Here is a 22,544-nt window from a genome sequence, read left to right as displayed (position 1 = left end):
TCTCTTGTCTGGGAATCGATTCGTATGACGTTATCTAGACTATATCGACGCCCATGAACTCAGAAAACACATCAAAAATAGCGTAGGACCAGCAGCAGAGAAATGACGACAAAAATCATGAGTTTTTCGGCTGTAACTTTACAGGTGTTGCTCGCAGCGTATTGGGACTGCGGTTAATCGATTTCTCTCGCAAAATTACGTCGGAATAGTGCCCTACAGAATTAATTGCAGCACTTTTCAAAGTCGTCGAAATTTTCACCAAAAATGCAAAGGGGTTAGCCTTGGATTTTTTTTGGCCGAAAAATCTTTTGTCTGGGAATCGATTCGTATGACGTTTTCTAGACTAATTCGACGCCCAGGAACTCAGAAAACACATCAAAAATAGCGTAGGACCAGCAGCAGAGAAATGACGACAAAAATCATGAGTTTTTCGGCTGTAACTTTACAGGTGTTGCTCGCAGCGTATTAGGACTGCGGTTAATCGATTTCTCTCGCAAAATAACGTCGGAATAGTGCCCTACAGAATTAATTGCAGCACTTTTCAAAGTCGTCGAAATTTTCACCAAAAATGCAGAGGGGTTAGCCTTGGATTTTTTTTGGCCGAAAAATCTTACGTCTGGGAATCGATTCGTATGACGTTTTCTAGACTAATTCGACGCCCAGGAACTCAGAACACACATCAAAAATAGCGTAGGACCAGCAGCAGAGAAATGACGACAAAAATCATAAGTTTTTCGGCTGTAACTCTACAGGTGTTGCTCGCAGCGTATTGGGACTGCGGTTAATCGATTTCTCTCGCAAAATTACGTCGGAATAGTGCCCTACAGAATTAATTGCAGCACTTTTCAAAGTCGTCGAAATTTTCACCAAAAATGCAAAGGGGTTAGCCTTGGATTTTTTTTGTCCGAAAAATCTTTTGTCTGGGAATCGATTCGTATGACGTTTTCTAGACTAATTCGACGCCTAGGAACTCAGAAAACACATCAAAAATAGCGTAGGACGAGCAGCAGAGAAATGACGACGAAAATCATGAGTTTTTCGGCTGTAACTTCACAGGTGTTGCTCGCAGCGTATTGGGACTGCGGTTAATCGATTTCTCTCGCGAAATTACGTCGGAATAGTGCCCTACAGAATTAATTGCAGCACTTTTCAAATTTGTCGAAATTTTCACCAAAAATGCAAAGGGGTTAGCCTTGGATTTTTTTTGGGCGGAAAATCTTTTATCTGGGAATCGATTCGTATGACGTTTTCTAGACTAATTCGACGCCCAGGAACTCAGAAAACACATCAAAAATAGCGTAGGACGAGCAGCAGAGAAATGACGACGAAAATCATGAGTTTTTCGGCTGTAACTTCACAGGTGTTGCTCGCAGCGTATTGGGACTGCGGTTAATCGATTTCTCTCGCGAAATTACGTCGGAATAGTGCCCTGCAGAATTAATTGCAGCACTTTTCAAAGTTGTCGAAATTTTCACCAAAAATGCAAAGGGGTTAGCCTTGGATTTTTTTTGGCCGGAAAATCTTTTGTCTGGGAATCGAGTCGTATGACGTTTTCTAGACTAATTCGACGCCCAGGAACTCAGAAAACACATCAAAAATAGCGTAGGACCAGCAGCAGAGAAATGACGACAAAAATCATGAGTTTTTCGGCTGTAACTTTACAGGTGTTGCTTGCAGCGTATTGGGACTGCGGTTAATCGATTTCTCTCGCGAAATTACGTCGGAATAGTGCCCTACAGAATTAATTGCAGCACTTTCCAAAGTCGTCGAAATTTTCACCAAAAATGCAAAGGGGTTAGCCTTGGATTTTTTTTGGCCGGAAAATCTTTTGTCTGGAAATCGAGTCGTATGACGTTCTCTCGACTAATTCGACGCCCAGGAACTCAGAAAACACATCAAAAATAGCGTAGGACCAGCAGCAGAGAAATGACGACAAAAATCATGAGTTTTTCGGCTGTAACTTCACAGGTGTTGCTCGCAGCGTATTGGGACTGCGGTTAATCGATTTCTCTCGCGAAATTACGTCGGAATAGTGCCCTACAGAATGAATTGCAGCACTTTTCAAAGTCGTCGAAATTTTCACCAAAAATGCAAAGGGGTTAGCCTTGGATTTTTTTTGGCCGAAAAATCTTTTGTCTGGGAATCGATTCGAATGACGTTTTCTAGACTAATTCGACGCCCAGGAACTCAGAAAACACATCAAAAATAGCGTAGGACCAGCAGCAGAGAAATGACGACGAAAATCATGAGTTTTTCGGCTGTAACTTCACAGGTGTTGCTCGCAGCGTATTGGGACTGCGTTTAATCGATTCCTCTCGCAAAATTACGTCGGAATAGTGCCCTACAGAATTAATTGCAGCACTTTCCAAAGTCGTCGAAATTTTCACCAAAAATGCAAAGGGGTTAGCCTTGGATTTTTTTTGGCCGAAAAATCTTTTGTCTGGGAATCGATTCGTATGCCGTTTTCTAGACTAATTCGACGCCCAGGAACTCAGAAAACACATCAAAAATAGCGTAGGACCAGCAGCAGAGAAATGACGACGAAAATCATGAGTTTTTCGGCTGTAACTTCACAGGTGTTGCTCGCAGCGTATTGAGACTGCGGTTAATCGATTTCTCTCGCGAAATTACGTCGGAATAGTGCCCTACAGAATTAATTGCAGCACTTTTCAAAGTCGTCGAAATTTTCACCAAAAATGCAAAGGGGTTAGCCTTGGATTTTTTTTGGCCGGAAAATCTTTTGTCTGGGAATCGAGTCGTATGACGTTTTCTAGACTAATTCGACGCCCAGAAACTCAGAAAACACATCAAAAATAGCGTAGGACCAGCAGCAGAGAAATGACGACAAAAATCATGAGTTTTTCGGCTGTAACTTTACAGGTGTTGCTCGCAGCGTATTGGGACTGCGGTTAATCGATTTCTCTCGCGAAATTACGTCGGAATAGTGCCCTACAGAATGAATTGCAGCACTTTTCAAAGTCGTCGAAATTTTCACCAAAAATGCAAAGGGGTTAGCCTTGGATTTTTTTTGGCCGGAAAATCTTTTGTCTGGGAATCGAGTCGTATGACGATTTCTAGACTAATTCGACGCCCAGGAACTCAGAAAACACATCAAAAATAGCGTAGGACCAGCAGCAGAGAAATGACGACAAAAATCACGAGTTTTTCGGCTGTAACTTTACAGGTGTTGCTCGCAGCGTATTGGGACTGCGGTTAATCGATTTCTCTCGCAAACTTACGTCGGAATAGTGCCCTACAGAATTAATTGCAGCACTTTTCAAAGTCGTCGAAATTTTCACCAAAAATGCAAAGGGGTTAGCCTTGGATTTTTTTTGGCCAAAAAATCTTTCGTCTGGGAATCGATTCGTATGACGTTTTCTAGACTAATTCGACGCCCAGGAACTCAGAAAACACATCAAAAATAGCGGAGGACCAGCAGCAGAGAAATGACGACAAAAATCATGAGTTTTTCGGCTGTAACTTTACAGGTGTTGCTCGCAGCGTATTGGGACTGCGGTTAATCGATTTCTCTCGCAAAATTACGTCGGAATAGTGCCCTACAGAATTAATTGCAGCACTTTTCAAAGTCGTCGAAATTTTCACCAAAAATGCAAAGGGGTTAGCCTTGGATTTTTTTTGTCCAAAAATCTTTTGTCTGGGAATCGATTCGTATGACGTTTTCTAGACTAATTCGACGCCCAGGAACTCAGAAAACACATCAAAAATAGCGTAGGACCAGCAGCAGAGAAATGACGACAAAAATCATGAGTTTTTCGGCTGTAACTTTACAGGTGTTGCTCGCAGCGTATTGGGACTGCGGTTAATCGATTTCTCTCGCGAAATTACGTCGGAATAGTACCCTACAGAATGAATTGCAGCACTTTTCAAAGTCGTCGAAATTTTCACCAAAAATGCAAAGGGGTTAGCCTTGGATTTTTTTTGGCCGAAAAATCTTTTGTCTGGGAATCGATTCGTATGCCGTTTTCTGGACTCATTCGACGCCCAGGAACTCAGAAAACACATCAAAAATAGCGTAGGACCAGCAGCAGAGAAATGACGACGAAAATCATGAGTTTTTCGGCTGTAACTTCACAGGTGTTGCTCGCAGCGTATTGGGACTGCGGTTAATCGATTTCTCTTGCAAAATTACGTCGGAATAGTGCCCTACAGAATTAATTGCAGCACTTTTCAAAGTCGTCGAAATTTTCACCAAAAATGCAAAGGGGTTAGCCTTGGATGTTTTTGGCGGGAAAATCTTTTGTCTGGGAATCGAGTCGGATGACGTTTTCTAGACTAATTCGACGCCCAGGAACTCAGAAAACACATCAAAAATAGCGTAGGACCAGCAGCAGAGAAATGACGACGAAAATCATGAGTTTTTCGGCTGTAACTTCACAGGTGTTGCTCGCAGCGTATTGAGACTGCGGTTAATCGATTTCTCTCGCGAAATTACGTCGGAATAGTGCCCTACAGAATTAATTGCAGCACTTTTCAAAGTCGTCGAAATTTTCACCAAAAATGCAAAGGGGTTAGCCTTGGATTTTTTTTGGCCGGAAAATCTTTTGTCTGGGAATCGAGTCGTATGACGTTTTCTAGACTAATTCGACGCCCAGAAACTCAGAAAACACATCAAAAATAGCGTAGGACCAGCAGCAGAGAAATGACGACAAAAATCATGAGTTTTTCGGCTGTAACTTTACAGGTGTTGCTCGCAGCGTATTGGGACTGCGGTTAATCGATTTCTCTCGCGAAATTACGTCGGAATAGTGCCCTACAGAATGAATTGCAGCACTTTTCAAAGTCGTCGAAATTTTCACCAAAAATGCAAAGGGGTTAGCCTTGGATTTTTTTTGGCCGGAAAATCTTTTGTCTGGGAATCGAGTCGTATGACGATTTCTAGACTAATTCGACGCCCAGGAACTCAGAAAACACATCAAAAATAGCGTAGGACCAGCAGCAGAGAAATGACGACAAAAATCACGAGTTTTTCGGCTGTAACTTTACAGGTGTTGCTCGCAGCGTATTGGGACTGCGGTTAATCGATTTCTCTCGCAAACTTACGTCGGAATAGTGCCCTACAGAATTAATTGCAGCACTTTTCAAAGTCGTCGAAATTTTCACCAAAAATGCAAAGGGGTTAGCCTTGGATTTTTTTTGGCCAAAAAATCTTTCGTCTGGGAATCGATTCGTATGACGTTTTCTAGACTAATTCGACGCCCAGGAACTCAGAAAACACATCAAAAATAGCGGAGGACCAGCAGCAGAGAAATGACGACAAAAATCATGAGTTTTTCGGCTGTAACTTTACAGGTGTTGCTCGCAGCGTATTGGGACTGCGGTTAATCGATTTCTCTCGCAAAATTACGTCGGAATAGTGCCCTACAGAATTAATTGCAGCACTTTTCAAAGTCGTCGAAATTTTCACCAAAAATGCAAAGGGGGTAGCCTTGGATTTTTTTTGTCCAAAAATCTTTTGTCTGGGAATCGATTCGTATGACGTTTTCTAGACTAATTCGACGCCCAGGAACTCAGAAAACACATCAAAAATAGCGTAGGACCAGCAGCAGAGAAATGACGACAAAAATCATGAGTTTTTCGGCTGTAACTTTACAGGTGTTGCTCGCAGCGTATTGGGACTGCGGTTAATCGATTTCTCTCGCGAAATTACGTCGGAATAGTACCCTACAGAATGAATTGCAGCACTTTTCAAAGTCGTCGAAATTTTCACCAAAAATGCAAAGGGGTTAGCCTTGGATTTTTTTTGGCCGAAAAATCTTTTGTCTGGGAATCGATTCGTATGCCGTTTTCTGGACTCATTCGACGCCCAGGAACTCAGAAAACACATCAAAAATAGCGTAGGACCAGCAGCAGAGAAATGACGACGAAAATCATGAGTTTTTCGGCTGTAACTTCACAGGTGTTGCTCGCAGCGTATTGGGACTGCGGTTAATCGATTTCTCTTGCAAAATTACGTCGGAATAGTGCCCTACAGAATTAATTGCAGCACTTTTCAAAGTCGTCGAAATTTTCACCAAAAATGCAAAGGGGTTAGCCTTGGATTTTTTTTGGCCGAAAAATCTTTCGTCTGGGAATCGATTCGTATGACGTTTTCTAGACTAATTCGACGCCCAGGAACTCAGAACACACATCAAAAATAGCGTAGGACCAGCAGCAGAGAAATGACGACGAAAATCATGAGTTTTTCGGCTGTAACTTCACAGGTGTTGCTCGCAGCGTATTGGGACTGCGGTTAATCGATTTCTCTCGCAAAATTACGTCGGAATAGTGCCCTACAGAATTAATTGCAGCACTTTCCAAAGTCGTCGAAATTTTCACCAAAAATGCAAAGGGGTTAGCCTTGGATTTTTTTTGGCCGAAAAATCTTTTGTCCGGGAATCGATTCGTATGACGTTTTCCAGACTAATTCGACCCCCAGGAACTCAGAAAACACATCAAAAATAGCGTAGGACCAGCAGCAGAGAAATGACGACAAAAATCATGAGTTTTTCGGCTGTAACTTTTCAGGTGTTGCTCGCAGCGTATTGGGACTGCGGTTAATCGATTTCTCTCGCAAAATTACGTCGGAAGAGTGCCCTACAGAATTAATTGCAGCACTTTTCAAAGTCGTCGAAATTTTCACCAAAAATGCAAAGGGGTTAGCCTTGGATTTTTTTTGGCCGAAAAATCTTTTGTCTGGGAATCAATTCGTATGACGTTTTCTAGACTTATTCGACCCCCAGGAACTCAGAAAACACATCAAAAATAGCGTAGGACCAGCAGCAGAGAAATGACGACAAAAATCATGAGTTTTTCGGCTGTAACTTTACAGGTGTTGCTCGCAGCGTATTGGGACTGCGTTCAATCGATTTCTCTCGCAAAATTACGTCGGAATAGTGCCCTACAGAATTAATTGCAGCACTTTTCAAAGTCGTCGAAATTTTCACCAAAAATGCAAAGGGGTTAGCCTTGGATTTTTTTTGGCCGAAAAATCTTTTGTCTGGGAATCGATTCGTATGACGTTTTCTAGACTAATTCGACGCCCAGGAACTCAGAAAACACATCAAAAATAGCGTAGGACCAGCAGCAGAGAAATGACGACAAAAATCATGAGTTTTTCGGCTGTAACTTTACAGGTGTTGCTCGCAGCGTATTGGGACTGCGGTTAATCGATTTCTCTCGCAAAATTACGTCGGAATAGTGCGCTACAGAATTAATTGCAGCACTTCTCAAAGTCGTCGAAATTTTCACCAAAAATGCAAAGGGGTTAGCCTTGGATTTTTTTTTGCCGAAAAATCTTTTGTCTGGGAATCGATTCGTATGACATTTTCTAGACTATATCGACGCCCATGAACTCAGAAAACACATCAAAAATAGCGTAGGACCAGCAGCAGAGAAATGACGACGAAAATCATGAGTTTTTCGGCTGTAACTTTACAGGTGTTGCTCGCAGCGTATTGGGACTGCGGTTAATCGATTTCTCTCGCAAAATTACGTCGGAATAGTGCCCTACAGAATCAATTGCAGCACTTTTCAAAGTCGTCGAAATTTTCACCAAAAATGCAAAGGGAGCCTTGGATTTTTTTTGGCCGAAAAATCTTTTGTCTGGGAATCGATTCGTATGACGTTTTCTAGACTAATTCGACGCCCAGGAACTCAGAAAACACATCAAAAATAGCGTAGGACCAGCAGCAGAGAAATGACGACAAAAATCATGAGTTTTTCGGCTGTAACTTTACAGGTGTTGCTCGCAGCGTATTGGGACTGCGGTTAATCGATTTCTCTCGCAAAATTACGTCGGAATAGTGCCCTACAGAATTAATTGCAGCACTTTTCAAAGTCGTCGAAATTTTCACCAAAAATGCAAAGGGGTCAGCCTTGGATTTTTTTTGGCCGAAAAATCTTTTGTCTGGGAATCGATTCGTATGACGATTTCTAGACTATATCGACGCCCATGAACTCAGAAAACACATCAAAAATAGCGTAGGAGCAGCAGCAGAGAAATGACGACAAAAATCATGAGTTTTTCGGCTGTAACTTTACAGGTGTTGCTCGCAGCGTATTGAGACTGCGGTTAATCGATTTCTCTCGCAAAATTACGTCGGAATAGTGCCCTACAGAATTAATTGCAGCACTTTTCAAAGTCGTGAAAATTTTCACCAAAAATGCAAAGGGGTTAGCCTTGGATTTTTTTTGGCCGAAAAATCTCTTGTCTGGGAATCGATTCGTATGACGTTATCTAGACTATATCGACGCCCATGAACTCAGAAAACACATCAAAAATAGCGTAGGACCAGCAGCAGAGAAATGACGACAAAAATCATGAGTTTTTCGGCTGTAACTTTACAGGTGTTGCTCGCAGCGTATTGGGACTGCGGTTAATCGATTTCTCTCGCAAAATTACGTCGGAATAGTGCCCTACAGAATTAATTGCAGCACTTTTCGAAGTCGTCAAAATTTTCACCAAAAATGCAAAGGGGTTAGCCTTTTTTTTTTTTTTTTTTTTTTTTTGTTATCGCTGGTAAAAATGCTTTATGCACACCCTGGAGTTTCGCGCAAGAAACTTCAGGGTAGTGTGGGACTCGCACCCACTAAAAAACCAGCGGCCACCCTGGTACGGGTAGGGGACTCCCCGGAACCGCACGAGGCATAACCTCGGGGAGCCCCCCGGCACCTTCCGCATTCGTGCGGACCTACCTCCAACTCCTAATTGGGAGTTGCGCCTCCCGTCCCACCCCACTATGTATATATATATATACATATAGTACACGTCCATACACATACATACATTCATACATTCACACACATACACACACACACACGCTCACATACGTATTTCATATCCTAATATATTTTCGCCTTCCCCAATCCACCGATAAAACATCGGTGAATGCGTCCCTGCCCGATGGTGGATGGTCCCTGTTCAGCGCTGTAGCCCGGGCTCCGCTCAGCGGAGCCGCTCAGCGTATGGTGACCCCCACTTAGTGCTCGTGTTGCTTTGACCGAGCACCCCGCCCACGCGAGTACGAGGTAGTAATGGGTCCGGCGCGGCCGTTCCATCCACCGTCCCAGGGCGTCGGAGGCCGAAGAAGAAGGAGAGGAAGAGGAAGAAGAAGAGGAAGCATGGCCGGGGCGACCCTATCCTACTCCTATCGACTGACAGCGTGACACTCTCTATCCTGACACCATCTATGTCGCCCCGCGCTTCCCCCCTCCCCTCACCCGCCTCAGGGCCCCGCTACCGAGGGACGGGGTGGAGGCCGGCCGGTGCCCCGTCCCGCCAGCCCGTCTGGGCCCCTACCCGTTCAGGTCTTGACCTGCCTCATGCGTGTGCCTACTCGCTTTTAGCCCTAGTCACGCGGTGCCCGCTGGCGTTCCCGTTCCCGCTTCTCTTTGGCCGTCATAACCCGTTCCGCGAATCTGGCTACCGCCGCCCATTCCTCCCCTGACTTCACCATAGCCCTTACCAGGCCAGGTGGGGTTAGGTCTTCCCCAACGGCACGCCGTAGGGCCTCCCTCTCGATTTTCCACGCTGGGCAGACCTCAACTGTGTGTCGCGTCGTATCCTCCTCCCGCCCGCAGTACCAGCAAGTCGACCGCTCCGCCTTCCCTATCCTGTGGAGGAAATCAGCGAAGTAGCCGTGGCCTGTTAGGACTTGGGTCACACGGAATGTCGCGCTTCCGTGCGCCCGCTCGAACCATCCCGACCAGTTGGCTAAAATTGCCAACCTCAACCCCTCGCTGGGGAGCCCTGCGCTTCCGAGGTACGTCTTCCATCTTTCGTGGACGACGCGCAGTTCTTCATCTCTAACCGCCTTGTGCGTGCCCGGAGACCACGTTCCGGTTGATCGCAGTTCCCGCACCCTACCAAATGTACGCGCGTACGCGTCGGCCACTAGGTATAGCGGCGGGGTCCTGGCTAGTAAGGAGACGGACACGAAGGAGGCCGTGCGATATGCCGCAACGACTCTTGCGCAGATCTCCCTCTGGTATTTCGTAATAGCCCGTTGTATGTGCTTTGAGGACCCCGCCACGTCCCCCCACACCGGAGCGCCATACAGGATCACCGCGAATAGGGTTCCAGCATATAGCCTGCGCCTGGCCTCAGATGGTCCCCTCAGGTTTGGCATCAACCTGCCTAGCGCCCTCGTGACACCCCCAAGCCTAGCCTTCATAGAGGCGAAGTGTGCCCGGAACGTAAGGCCGGAGTCTATCCGTACCCCCAGGTACTTCATGGACCCCGACAGCGGCACCCTCTCCGCACCAACCCTCACATCCGGGATGTTCACTGCTCCCCCCTTCTTCACGCGCCCAAACAGGACGGCCTCGGTCTTGCTGGCCGAGATCGTGAGGCCGAGACCCGCTATTCGCCGGACCACCCTGGCTACCAGCGTATTTGCCAGTGCTACCGCCGTGGACGGATCCCCTGCGGATCCTAGGACTAGCGTGTCATCTGCATAGCAGACAACAGCGCAGCCTGAAGTCGCCTCCACCCGCAGGACCTTGTCGAATGTAAGATTCCATAGAAGGGGCCCTAGGACTGAGCCCTGTGGAACCCCGGCCGTCATTGCCAGACTCCTAAGATCCCCGTTTCTGTCCACGTACTCCACTTGCCTGTCCCACAGATAGGAGTCTAGGACCCGCCGCAGATACTCTGGGACCCCTTTGTCCTCGAGTGCCCCCCTAATAGATGGCCATGGCAGGCTATTGAAAGCGTTCGCGATGTCCAAGGACACCGCGACCGCATAGCCCCCTTTCTCTGTGGCGTTTTCCACAAACCGCCGCACCCTTATCAGGGCGTTGTTTGTGGATCGCCCTTCCCGGAAGCCGTACTGGTCCTCTGACAAGCGCTCTTGGGGATCCTCCTCAATCCACTTCCCCAAACGAGCCACCACGATTCTTTCGAAGGTCTTCCCCAGCTCACTGAGTAGACATATCGGCCTTACCTTGGGGAGAGGCCCGCTGGGTACTCCCCCCTTAGGGATGAGCACAAGCCGGGCCTTTTTCCATGGCCGTGGGACCGTTCCTTCTCGGAGGCAGAGGGTGAAGTTCCTCGCTAGAAGCCTCATCATTCCCTCTGGAACTTTGGCCCACGCAGTTCCTTTCACGCCATCCGGTCCTGGGGCGACGCTTCGCGCGCACCCTTTCTTTAATGCGGCTCTGACCTCCTCCGTCGTGACCGCCCATCCCTCATCCCATCGCGAGCCGCTCTGGGCTGTCGGTGCACGTCCGTCTCCCCTCGGAAAGAGGGAATTAAGGAGACTTTTGAGGGTGTCCTCCTCCAGCGTCTCCGTCAACCCTTTTTGGGAGGTTCGCAGTTTGCCAAGCACCAGCTTATAAGGCAAACCCCATGGGTCCGCTTCCACGGAACCCACGAGGTCTCTCCACGCCTTGGCCTTGCTCGCTTTAATTGCATCCCGGAGCCTTCTTTTGGCGGCTCGATACTCGGCCTCTATTCCTTGGCGGTCGTCTGTCGTTCTTCTCCCCCTAACGAGGCGCCTCCTCGCTGCTACGCAGGATCTGCGTATGTCCGCCAGCTCCTCGCTCCACCAGTGCGTCGCTTTCCTGGAGCGGCCTCCCGTGCGGGCCCTGGGCGCAGCCGCATCACAAGCCTGCGTCATACTGCGTTCGATCCATCCTGCAAGGCCCGTCGGTGTCGTGTGGTCCTCGCCGGTTGGTCCCCACGAGAGAGTGAGGGACAGGGCGTCTGCAAAATTGTCGGGGTTGAACTTCGACCAACTCCACCGCACATGGCTCGTTCCACCCCTACGCTTTTCGCATTTGGGAACACCAACGCTGTACAAGATGTACCGGTGGTCGGACAGCGTTTCTTGGTCCTTCGACACCTGCCACCCATAGATTACCGGCCCCAGGTTTACTGACGACCATGTCAGGTCCACGACGGACGACCCCTGTGGCCTCACACATGTCGCCGTCTTGCCAGCATTGCAGAGACGCATGTCGCACGATGCCGCCCACTCCTCGAGCAGCTCTCCCCTACGGTTGGACCAAGAAGGGTCCCAGGTATGTGAGCGGGCGTTGAAGTCCCCCCCTACAAGTACCCCCCTTCCGCTGTTCCCCGCCAGCTGGATCACCCGAGCCAAGTCCTCCAGGTGGGCAATGAACTCCGGCAGTCGTATGTTCGGGGATATGTATACCGATATGACGGCAATGTCCCCAATCCTAGCGGCCACATACCCTCTGCCCTTCCCAAGGAGTGAGCCTTCGCCGGCGCTACCCCCTGCCCTCCAGTGTATGGCCGCTAAGCCGTCGTCGCTGCTGAGCCAGGTGGATATATCCGGGACAACGTATGGCTCGGATACGAGGCATATGTCGATCCCTTCCTCGAGCACGAACTGCCTCAGTAGATCCTGGGCCCCCCTACTATGGTTCAGATTACTCTGGACACACTTGGCCATTTTCGCTGGGATTGGTTGCGGGCCTCCGACCCCGTTCGCCTACGGACGCGCAGCGTCCGGAACCCATCCTGTGGGCGCTATCTTTCCCACTCTCTTGGCACACCGCACATTTAGGTTTGGCCGTACAGTCGCGTGCCTGGTGACCTTCGGTACCGCACCTGTAGCACGCTGTCCGGCGTTCTGTCGGCTCCTTGCACGTACTCCCTATATGGCCAAATCCCCAGCACTTAAAGCACTGCCTGGGGCGCGCATCCAGCAGCACCGCCCTGGCCGTGACCCAGCCAATCCTGATCTTACCCTTTGATGCGATAATCGTGGCTGCCCTCAGAGGGCACTGCACCCACACGCTGAATAGCCCGTTGGGTGTCCCTCTCGGGACACCCACGCGGATCTCATCCGGTTTGCAGCCACCCTGCTCAGCGAGGATGCCAGCCAGTTCCCCACTGGACATGGAGCCATCCAGGCCCTGCACTCTCAGCTCGCCCTTGGTAACCGGCCTTGTCACTGAGACCGTGTCGCCATATCTCACCGCGATCACCCTGGTCAACTGCATTGCCAGGGCGTCGGCCTTCTTTGCATTTTCGGGCCCGGGAATCTCGATGAGAACCCCCCCGTTGGCTGCCCGCCGTATCCTGGTCTCTCCTATACCCAGCTCCTCGAGCTGTATCTTTTCGCGGGCAAATTTGAGAATTTCCGCGTAGCGGACGTTCTCTCCTTTGCCCTTGATGGCCACAGCTGCACCCCTTGGGGCTCTACGGCGGACCGCGGTGGGTCCGGTCCCCCCTGTGCGCCCCGGGGCCTCTGTTGGGGCAGTCTGTACGGCCTCCGGTATTGCGCCGCTCGACGTCTCTCCCCCAGGCGGCTTCCCCTTCCTCGTCTTGTTGGTACCGCTTCTGCGGTCCCGTGCACCAGTGCCACCTTCGACCTCCATCGGAGGGTCGCTCGTACCCCGGTCCTCCGAGAGCCGCTGTCCTCCCTCTGCGGTGGCTTGCACGCAGCTGGTTTGCGCTGTGTGCATCCCCTGTGCGGTCCCACCAGCGTGGCTGCCCATACCATGGGGGGGAATTGGCTGGGCTCCTCCTCCCCCGCTCGTGGCACTGAGGAGCAAGCGGGATATCCTATTCACCTCTTCCCGCACCTGTTTCAGCGCCTCAGCCTGCCTGGCCAGCTCCTCGTTCCTGGCCCTGTCGTTGTCCGGGATGAGTTCGAGTTGAGACCCCGTTAGGCGGAACTCAAACTCTGAGGTACCAGCTGATGCCGCCGTCGTCGGCACCTCGATTGCCTCGACCTCGCTTCTCGCGGCCACCCCAAGATCAAGAGCCGTCGTCTTTCGGGCGGCTCCCGGTAGTCGTTCGTCGGCACTTGTCGTCGAGCCCCTGCTAGCGACCTGCGCATAGAAGACCGTCGTGCGGTTCCTAGCATCCACTCCGGCCCTCTCTCGGTCGTGCCGGTTCTTCTCTAGCTCCAGCTGGAGCTCGTCCCTTTCCCGACGGGCGTCACGCAACTGGGCCTCTAGGTCATTATTGCGCGCCCGCAGGAGGGCGGGATCGCCTGCCGCCTCCGCTTTCACGGTCATCGTGAGCAGGGCCTCTTTCGCCAAGGCCACCCTGCTCTTAATCTCGCTACTCACTTGACCCTGCAACTTGCATTTTTCCCTTATGGCATCTATATCCTCGAGCCACTCCGTTATCTGGGCCCCGAGGTCCGATGCCGTCATGAGCCTGTATTCCACAGGCCCCGTCCCCTGCGAAAGGGGTTAGCCTTGGATTTTTTTTGGCCGAAAAATCTTTCGTCCGGGAATCGATTCGTATGACGTTTTCTAGACTAATTCGACGCCCAGGAACTCAGAAAACACATCCAAAATAGCGTAGGACCAGCAGCAGAGAAATGACCACAAAAATCATGAGTTTTTCGGCCGTAACTTCACAGGTGTTGCTCGCAGCGTATTGGGACTGCGGTTAATCGATTTCTCTCGCAAAATTACGTCGGCATAGTGCCCTACAGAATTAATTGCAGCACTTTTCAAAGTCGTCGAAATTTTCACCAAAAATGCAAAGGGGTTAGCCTTGGATTTTTTTTGGCCGAAAAATCTTTCGTCCGGGAATCATTTCGTATGACGTTTTCTAGACTAATTCGACGCCCAGGAACTCAGAAAACACATCCAAAATAGCGTAGGACCAGCAGCAGAGAAATGACCACAAAAATCATGAGTTTTTCGGCCGTAACTTCACAGGTGTTGCTCGCAGCGTATTGGGACTGCGGTTAATCGATTTCTCTCGCAAAATTACGTCGGAATAGTGCCCTACAGAATTAATTGCAGCACTTTTCAAAGTCGTCGAAATTTTCACCAAAAATGCAAAGGGGTTAGCCTTGGATTTTTTTTGGCCGAAAAATCTTTTGTCTGGGAATCGATTCGTATGACGTTTTCTAGACTATATCGACGCCCATGAACTCAGAAAACACATCAAAAATAGCGTAGGACCAGCAGCAGAGAAATGACGACAAAAATCATGAGTTTTTTGGCTGTAACTTTACAGGTGTTGCTCGCAGCGTATTGGGACTGCGGTCAATCAATTTCTCTCGCAAAATTACGTCGGAATAGTACCCAACAGAATTAATTGCAGCACTTTTCAAAGTCGTCGAAATTTTCACCAAAAATGCGAAGGGGTTAGCCTTGGATTTTTTTTGTCCGAAAAATCTTTTGTCTGGGAATCGATTCCTATGACGTTTTCTAGACTAATTCGACGCCCAGGAACTCAGAAAACACATCAAAAATAGCGTGGGACGAGCAGCAGAGAAATGACGACGAAAATCATGAGTTTTTCGGCTGTAACTTCACAGGTGTTGCTCGCAGCGTATTGGGACTGCGGTTCATCGATTTCTCTCGCAAAATTACGTCGGAATAGTGCCCTACAGAATTAATTGCAGCACTTTTCAAAGTCGTCGAAATTTTCACCACAAATGCAAAGGGGTTAGCCTTGGATTTTTTTTGGCCGAAAAATCTTTTGTCTGGGAATCGATTCGCATGACGTTTTTTAGACTAATTCGACGCCCAGGAACTCAGAAAACACATCAAAAATAGCGTAGGACCAGCAGCAGAGAAATGACGACAAAAATCATGAGTTTTTCGGCTGTAACTTTACAGGTGTTGCTCGCAGCGTATTGGGACTGCGGTTAATCGATTTCTCTCGCAAAATTACGTCGGAATAGTGCCCTACAGAATTAATTGCAGCACTTTTCAAAGTCGTCGAAATTTTCACCAAAAATGCAAAGGGGTTAGCCTTGGATTTTTTTTGGCCGAAAAATCTTTTGTCTGGGAATCGATTCGTATGACGTTTTCTAGACTAATTCGACGCCCAGGAACTCAGAAAACACATCAAAAATAGCGTAGGACCAGCAGCAGAGAAATGACGACGAAAATCATGAGTTTTTCGGCTGTAACTTTACAGGTGTTGCTCGCAGCGTATTAGGACTGCGGTTAATCGATTTCTCTCGCAAAATTACGTCGGAATAGTGCCCTACAGAATTAATTGCAGCACTTTTCAAAGTCGTTGAAATTTTCACCAAAAATGCAAAGGGGATCGCCTTGGATTTTTTTTGGCCGAAAAATCTTTTGTCTGGGAATCGATTCGTATGACGTTTTCTAGACTATATCGACGCCCATGAACTCAGAAAACACATCAAAAATAGCGTAGGACCAGCAGCAGAGAAATGACGACAAAAATCATGAGTTTTTCGGCTGTAACTTTACAGGTGTTGCTCGCAGCGTATTGAGACTGCGGTTAATCGATTTCTCTCGCAAAATTACGTCGGAATAGTGCCCTACAGAATTAATTGCAGCACTTTTCAAAGTCGTCAAAATTTTCACCAAAAATGCAAAGGGGTTAGCCTTGGATTTTTTTTGGCCGAAAAATCTCTTGTCTGGGAATCGATTCGTATGACGTTTTCTAGACTAATTCAACGCCCAGGAACTCAGAAAACACATCAAAAATAGCGTAGGACCAGCAGCAGAGAAATGACGACGAAAATCATGAGTTTTTCGGCTGTAACTTCACAGGTGTTGCTCGCAGCGTATTGGGACTGCGGTTAATCGATTTCTCTCGCAAACTTACGTCGGAATAGTGCCCTACAGAATTAATTGCAGCACTTTTCAAAGTCGTCGAAATTTTCACCAAAAATGCAAAGGGGTTAGCCTTGGATTTTTTTTTGCCGAAAAATCTTTTGTCTGGGAATCGATTCGTATGACGTTTTCTGGACTAATTCGACGCCCAGGAACTCAGGAAACATATCAAAAATAGCGTAGGACCAGCAGCAGAGAAATGACGACAAAAATCATGAGTTTTTCGGCTGTAACTTTACAGGTGTTGCTCGCAGCGTATTGGGACTGCGGTTAATCGATTTCTCTCGCAAAATTACGTCGGAATAATGCCCTAGCGAATTTATTGCAGCACTTTTCAAAGTCGTCGAAATTTTCACCAAAAATGCAAAGGGGTTAGCCTTGGATTTTTTTTGGCCGAAAAATCTTTTGTCTGGGAATCGAGTCGTATGACGTTCTCTCGACTAATTCGACGCCCAGGAACTCAGAGAACACATCAAAAATAGCGTAGGATCAGCAGCAGAGAAATGACGACAAAAATCATGAGTTTTTCGGCTGTAACTTCACAGGTGTTGCTCGCAGCGTATTGGGACTGCGGTTAATCGATTTCTCTCGCGAAATTACGTCGGAATAGTGCCCTACAGAATGAATTGCAGCACTTTTCAAAGTCGTCGAAATTTTCACCAAAAATGCAAAGGGGTTAGCCTTGGATTTTTTTTGGCCGAAAAATCTTTCGTCTGGGAATCGATTCGTATGACGTTTTCTAGACTAATTCGACGCCCAGGAACTCAGAAAACACATCAAAAATAGCGTAGGACCAGCAGCAGAGAAATGACGACAAAAATCATGAGTTTTTCGGCTGTAACTTCACAGGTGTTGCTCGCAGCGTATTGGGACTGCGGTTAATCGATTTCTCTCGCAAACTTACGTCGGAATAGTGCCCTACAGAATTAATTGCAGCACTTTTCAAAGTCGTCGAAATTTTCACCAAAAATGCAAAGGGGTTAGCCTTGGATTTTTTTTGGCCGAAAAATCTTTTGTCTGGGAATCGATTCGTATGACGTTTTCTGGACTGATTCGACGCCCAGGAACTCAGAAAACACATCAAAAATAGCGTAGGACCAGCAGCAGAGAAATGACGACAAAAATCATGAGTTTTTCGGCTGTAACTTTACAGGTGTTGCTCGCAGCGTATTGGGACTGCGGTTAATCGATTTCTCTCGCAAAATTACGTCGGAATAGTGCCCTAGCAAATTTATTGCAGCACTTTTCAAAGTCGTCGAAATTTTCACCAAAAATGCAAAGGGGTTAGCCTTGGATTTTTTTTGGCCGAAAAATCTTTTGTCTGGGAATCGATTCGTATGACGTTTTCTAGACTAATTCGACGCCCAGGAACTCAGAGAACACATCAAAAATAGCGTAGGACCAGCAGCAGAGAAATGACGACGAAAATCATGAGTTTTTCGGCTGTAACTTCACAGGTGTTGCTCGCAGCGTATTGGGACTGCGTTTAATCGATTCCTCTCGCAAAATTACGTCGGAATAGTGCCCTACAGAATTAATTGCAGCACTTTCCAAAGTCGTCGAAATTTTCACCAAAAATGCAAAGGGGTTAGCCTTGGATTTTTTTTGGCCGGAAAATCTTTTGTCTGGAAATCGATTCGTATGACGTTTTCTAGTCTAATTCAACGCCCAGGAACTCAGAAAACACATCAAAAATAGCGAAGAACCAGCAGCAGAGAAATGACGACGAAAATCATGAGTTTTTCGGCTGTAACTTTACAGGTGTTGCTCGCAGCGTATTAGGACTGCGTTTAATCGATTCCTCTCGCCAAATTACGTCGGAATAGTGCCCTACAGAATTAATTGCAGCACTTTTCAAAGTCGTCGAAATTTTCACCAAAAATGCAAAGGGGTTAGCCTTGGATTTTTTTTGGCGGAAAAATCTTTTGTCTGGGAATCAATTCGTATGCCGTTTTCTAGACTAATTCGACGCCCAGGAACTCAGAAAACACAACAAAAATAGCGTAGGACCAGCAGCAGAGAAATGACGACGAAAATCATGAGTTTTTCGGCTGTAACTTCACAGGTGTTGCTCGCAGCGTATTGGGACTGCGGTTAATCGATTTCTCTCGCGAAATTACGTCGGAATAGTGCCCTACAGAATTAATTGCAGCACTTTTCAAAGTCGTCGAAATTTTCACCAAAAATGCAAAGGGGTTAGCCTTGGATTTTTTTTGGCCGAAAAATCTTTTGTCTGGGAATCGAGTCGTATGACGTTTTCTAGACTAATTCGACGCCCAGGAACTCAGAAAACACATCAAAAATAGCGTAGGACCAGCAGCAGAGAAATGACGACAAAAATCATGAGTTTTTCGGCTGTAACTTTACAGGTGTTGCTTGCAGCGTATTGGGACTGCGGTTAATCGATTTCTCTCGCGAAATTACGTCGGAATAGTGCCCTACAAAATGAATTGCAGCACTTTTCAAAGTCGTCGAAATTTTCACCAAAAATGCAAAGGGGTTAGCCTTGGATTTTTTTTGGCCGAAAAATCTTTTGTCTGGGAATCGATTTGTATGACGTTTTCTAGACTAATTCGACACCCAGGAACTCAGAAAACACATCAAAAATAGCGTAGGACCAGCAGCAGAGAAATGACGACAAAAATCATGAGTTTTTCGGCTGTAACTTCACAGGTGTTGCTCGCAGCGTATTGGGACTGCGGTTAATCGATTTCTCTCGCAAAATTACGTCGGAATGGTGCCCTACAGAATGAATTGCAGCACTTTTCAAAGTCGTCGAAATTTTCACCAAAAATGCAAAGGGGTTAGCCTTGGATTTTTTTTGGCCGAAAAATCTTTCGTCTGGGAATCGATTCGTATGACGTTTTCTAGACTAATTCGACGCCCAGGAACTCAGAACACACATCAAAAATAGCGTAGGACCAGCAGCAGAGAAATGACGACAAAAATCATAAGTTTTTCGGCTGTAACTTTACAGGTGTTGCTCGCAGCGTATTGGGACTGCGGTTAATCGATTTCTCTCGCAAACTTACGTCGGAATAGTGCCCTACAGAATTAATTGCAGCACTTTTCAAAGTCGTCGAAATTTTCACCAAAAATGCAAAGGGGTTAGCCTTGGATTTTTTTTGGCCAAAAAATCTTTTGTCTGGGAATCGATTCGTATGACGTTTTCTGGACTGATTCGACGCCCAGGAACTCAGAAAACACATCAAAAATAGCGTTGGACCAGCAGCAGAGAAATGACGACAAAAATCATGAGTTTTTCGGCTGTAACTTTACAGGTGTTGCTCGCAGCGTATTGGGACTGCGGTTAATCGATTTCTCTCGCAAAATTACGTCGGAATAGTGCCCTAGCGAATTTATTGCAGCACTTTTCAAAGTCGTCGAAATTTTCACCAAAAATGCAAAGGGGTTAGCCTTGGATTTTTTTTGGCCGAAAAATCCTTTGTCTGGGAATCGATTCGTATGACGTTTTCTAGACTAATTCGACGCCCAGGAACTCAGAGAACACATCAAAAATAGCGTAGGACCAGCAGCAGAGAAATGACGACGAAAATCATGAGTTTTTCGGCTGTAACTCCACAGGTGTTGCTCGCAGCGTATTGGGACTGCGTTTAATCGATTCCTCTCGCAAAATTACGTCGGAATAGTGCCCTACAGAATTAATTGCAGCACTTTCCAAAGTCGTCGAAATTTTCACCAAAAATGCAAAGGGGTTAGCCTTGGATTTTTTTTGGCCGGAAAATCTTTTGTCTGGAAATCGATTCGTATGACGTTTTCTAGACTAATTCAACGCCCAGGAACTCAGAAAACACATCAAAAATAGCGTAGAACCAGCAGCAGAGAAATGACGACGAAAATCATGAGTTTTTCGGCTGTAACTTTACAGGTGTTGCTCGCAGCGTATTGGGACTGCGTTTAATCGATTCCTCTCGCAAAATTACGTCGGAATAGTGCCCTACAGAATTAATTGCAGCACTTTTCAAAGTCGTCGAAATTTTCACCAAAAATGCAAAGGGGTTAGCCTTGGATTTTTTTTGGCCGAAAAATCTTTTGTCTGGGAATCAATTCGTATGCCGTTTTCTAGACTAATTCGACGCCCAGGAACTCAGAAAACACAACAAAAATAGCGTAGGACCAGCAGCAGAGAAATGACGACGAAAATCATGAGTTTTTCGGCTGTAACTTCACAGGTGTTGCTCGCAGCGTATTGGGACTGCGGTTAATCGATTTCTCTCGCGAAATTACGTCGGAACAGTGCCCTACAGAATTAATTGCAGCACTTTTCAAAGTCGTCGAAATTTTCACCAAAAATGCAAAGGGGTTAGCCTTGGATTTTTTTTGGCCGGAAAATCTTTTGTCTGGGAATCGAGTCGTATGACGTTTTCTAGACTAATTCGACGCCCAGGAACTCAGAAAACACATCAAAAATAGCGTAGGACCAGCAGCAGAGAAATGACGACAAAAATCATGAGTTTTTCGGCTGTAACTTTACAGGTGTTGCTCGCAGCGTATTGGGACTGCGGTTAATCGATTTCTCTCGCGAAATTACGTCGGAATAGTGCCCTACAAAATGAATTGCAGCACTTTTCAAAGTCGTCGAAATTTTCACCAAAAATGCAAAGGGGTTAGCCTTGGATTTTTTTTGGCCGAAAAATCTTTTGTCTGGGAATCGATTTGTATGACGTTTTCTAGACTAATTCGACACCCAGGAACTCAGAAAATACATCAAAAATAGCGTAGGACCAGCAGCAGAGAAATGACGACAAAAATCATGAGTTTTTCGGCTGTAACTTCACAGGTGTTGCTCGCAGCGTATTGGGACTGCGGTTAATCGATTTCTCTCGCAAAATTACGTCGGAATAGCGCCCTACAGAATTAATTGCAGCACTTTTCAAAGTCGTCGAAATTTTCACCAAAAATGCAAAGGGGTTAGCCTTGGATTTTTTTTGGCCGAAAAATCTTTCGTCTGGGAATCGATTCGTATGACGTTTTCTAGACTAATTCGACGCCCAGGAACTCAGAACACACATCAAAAATAGCGTAGGACCAGCAGCAGAGAAATGACGACAAAAATCATAAGTTTTTCGGCTGTAACTTTACAGGTGTTGCTCGCAGCGTATTGGGACTGCGGTTAATCGATTTCTCTCGCAAAATTACGTCGGAATAGTGCCCTACAGAATTAATTGCAGCACTTTTCAAAGTCGTCGAAATTTTCACCAAAAATGCAAAGGGGTTAGCCTTGGATTTTTTTTGTCTGAAAAATCTTTTGTCTGGGAATCGATTCGTATGACGTTTTTTCGACTAATTCGACGCCCAGGAACTCAGAAAACACATCAAAAATAGCGTAGGATCAGCAGCAGAGAAATGACGACAAAAATCATGAGTTTTTCGGCTGTAACTTTACAGGTGTTGCTCGCAGCGTATTGGGACTGCGGTTAATCGATTTCTCTCGCGAAATTACGTCGGAATGGTGCCCTACAGAATGAATTGCAGCACTTTTCAAAGTCGTCAAAATTTTCACCAAAAATGCAAAGGGGTTAGCCTTGGATTTTTTTTGGCCGAAAAATCTTTTGTCTGGGAATCGATTCGTATGACGTTTTCTAGACTAATTCGACGCCCAGGAACTCAGAGAACACATCAAAAATAGCGTAGGACCAGCAGCAGAGAAATGACGACGAAAATCATGAGTTTTTCGGCTGTAACTTCACAGGTGTTGCTCGCAGCGTATTGGGACTGCGTTTAATCGATTCCTATCGCAAAATTACGTCGGAATAGTGCCCTACAGAATTAATTGCAGCACTTTCCAAAGTCGTCGAAATTTTCACCAAAAATGCAAAGGGGTTAGCCTTGGATTTTTTTTGGCCGGAAAATCTTTTGTCTGGAAATCGATTCGTATGACGTTTTCTAGACTAATTCAACGCCCAGGAACTCAGAAAACACATCAAAAATAGCGTAGAACCAGCAGCAGAGAAATGACGACGAAAATAATGAGTTTTTCGGCTGTA

This window comes from Diprion similis, chromosome 5 (assembly GCF_021155765.1).
Source record: "Diprion similis isolate iyDipSimi1 chromosome 5, iyDipSimi1.1, whole genome shotgun sequence".
In the NCBI taxonomy this organism is placed as follows: Eukaryota; Metazoa; Arthropoda; class Insecta; order Hymenoptera; family Diprionidae; genus Diprion; species Diprion similis.
The sequence above is the reverse complement of the archived record's forward strand: the minus strand, read 5'-3'. Positions refer to the sequence as shown.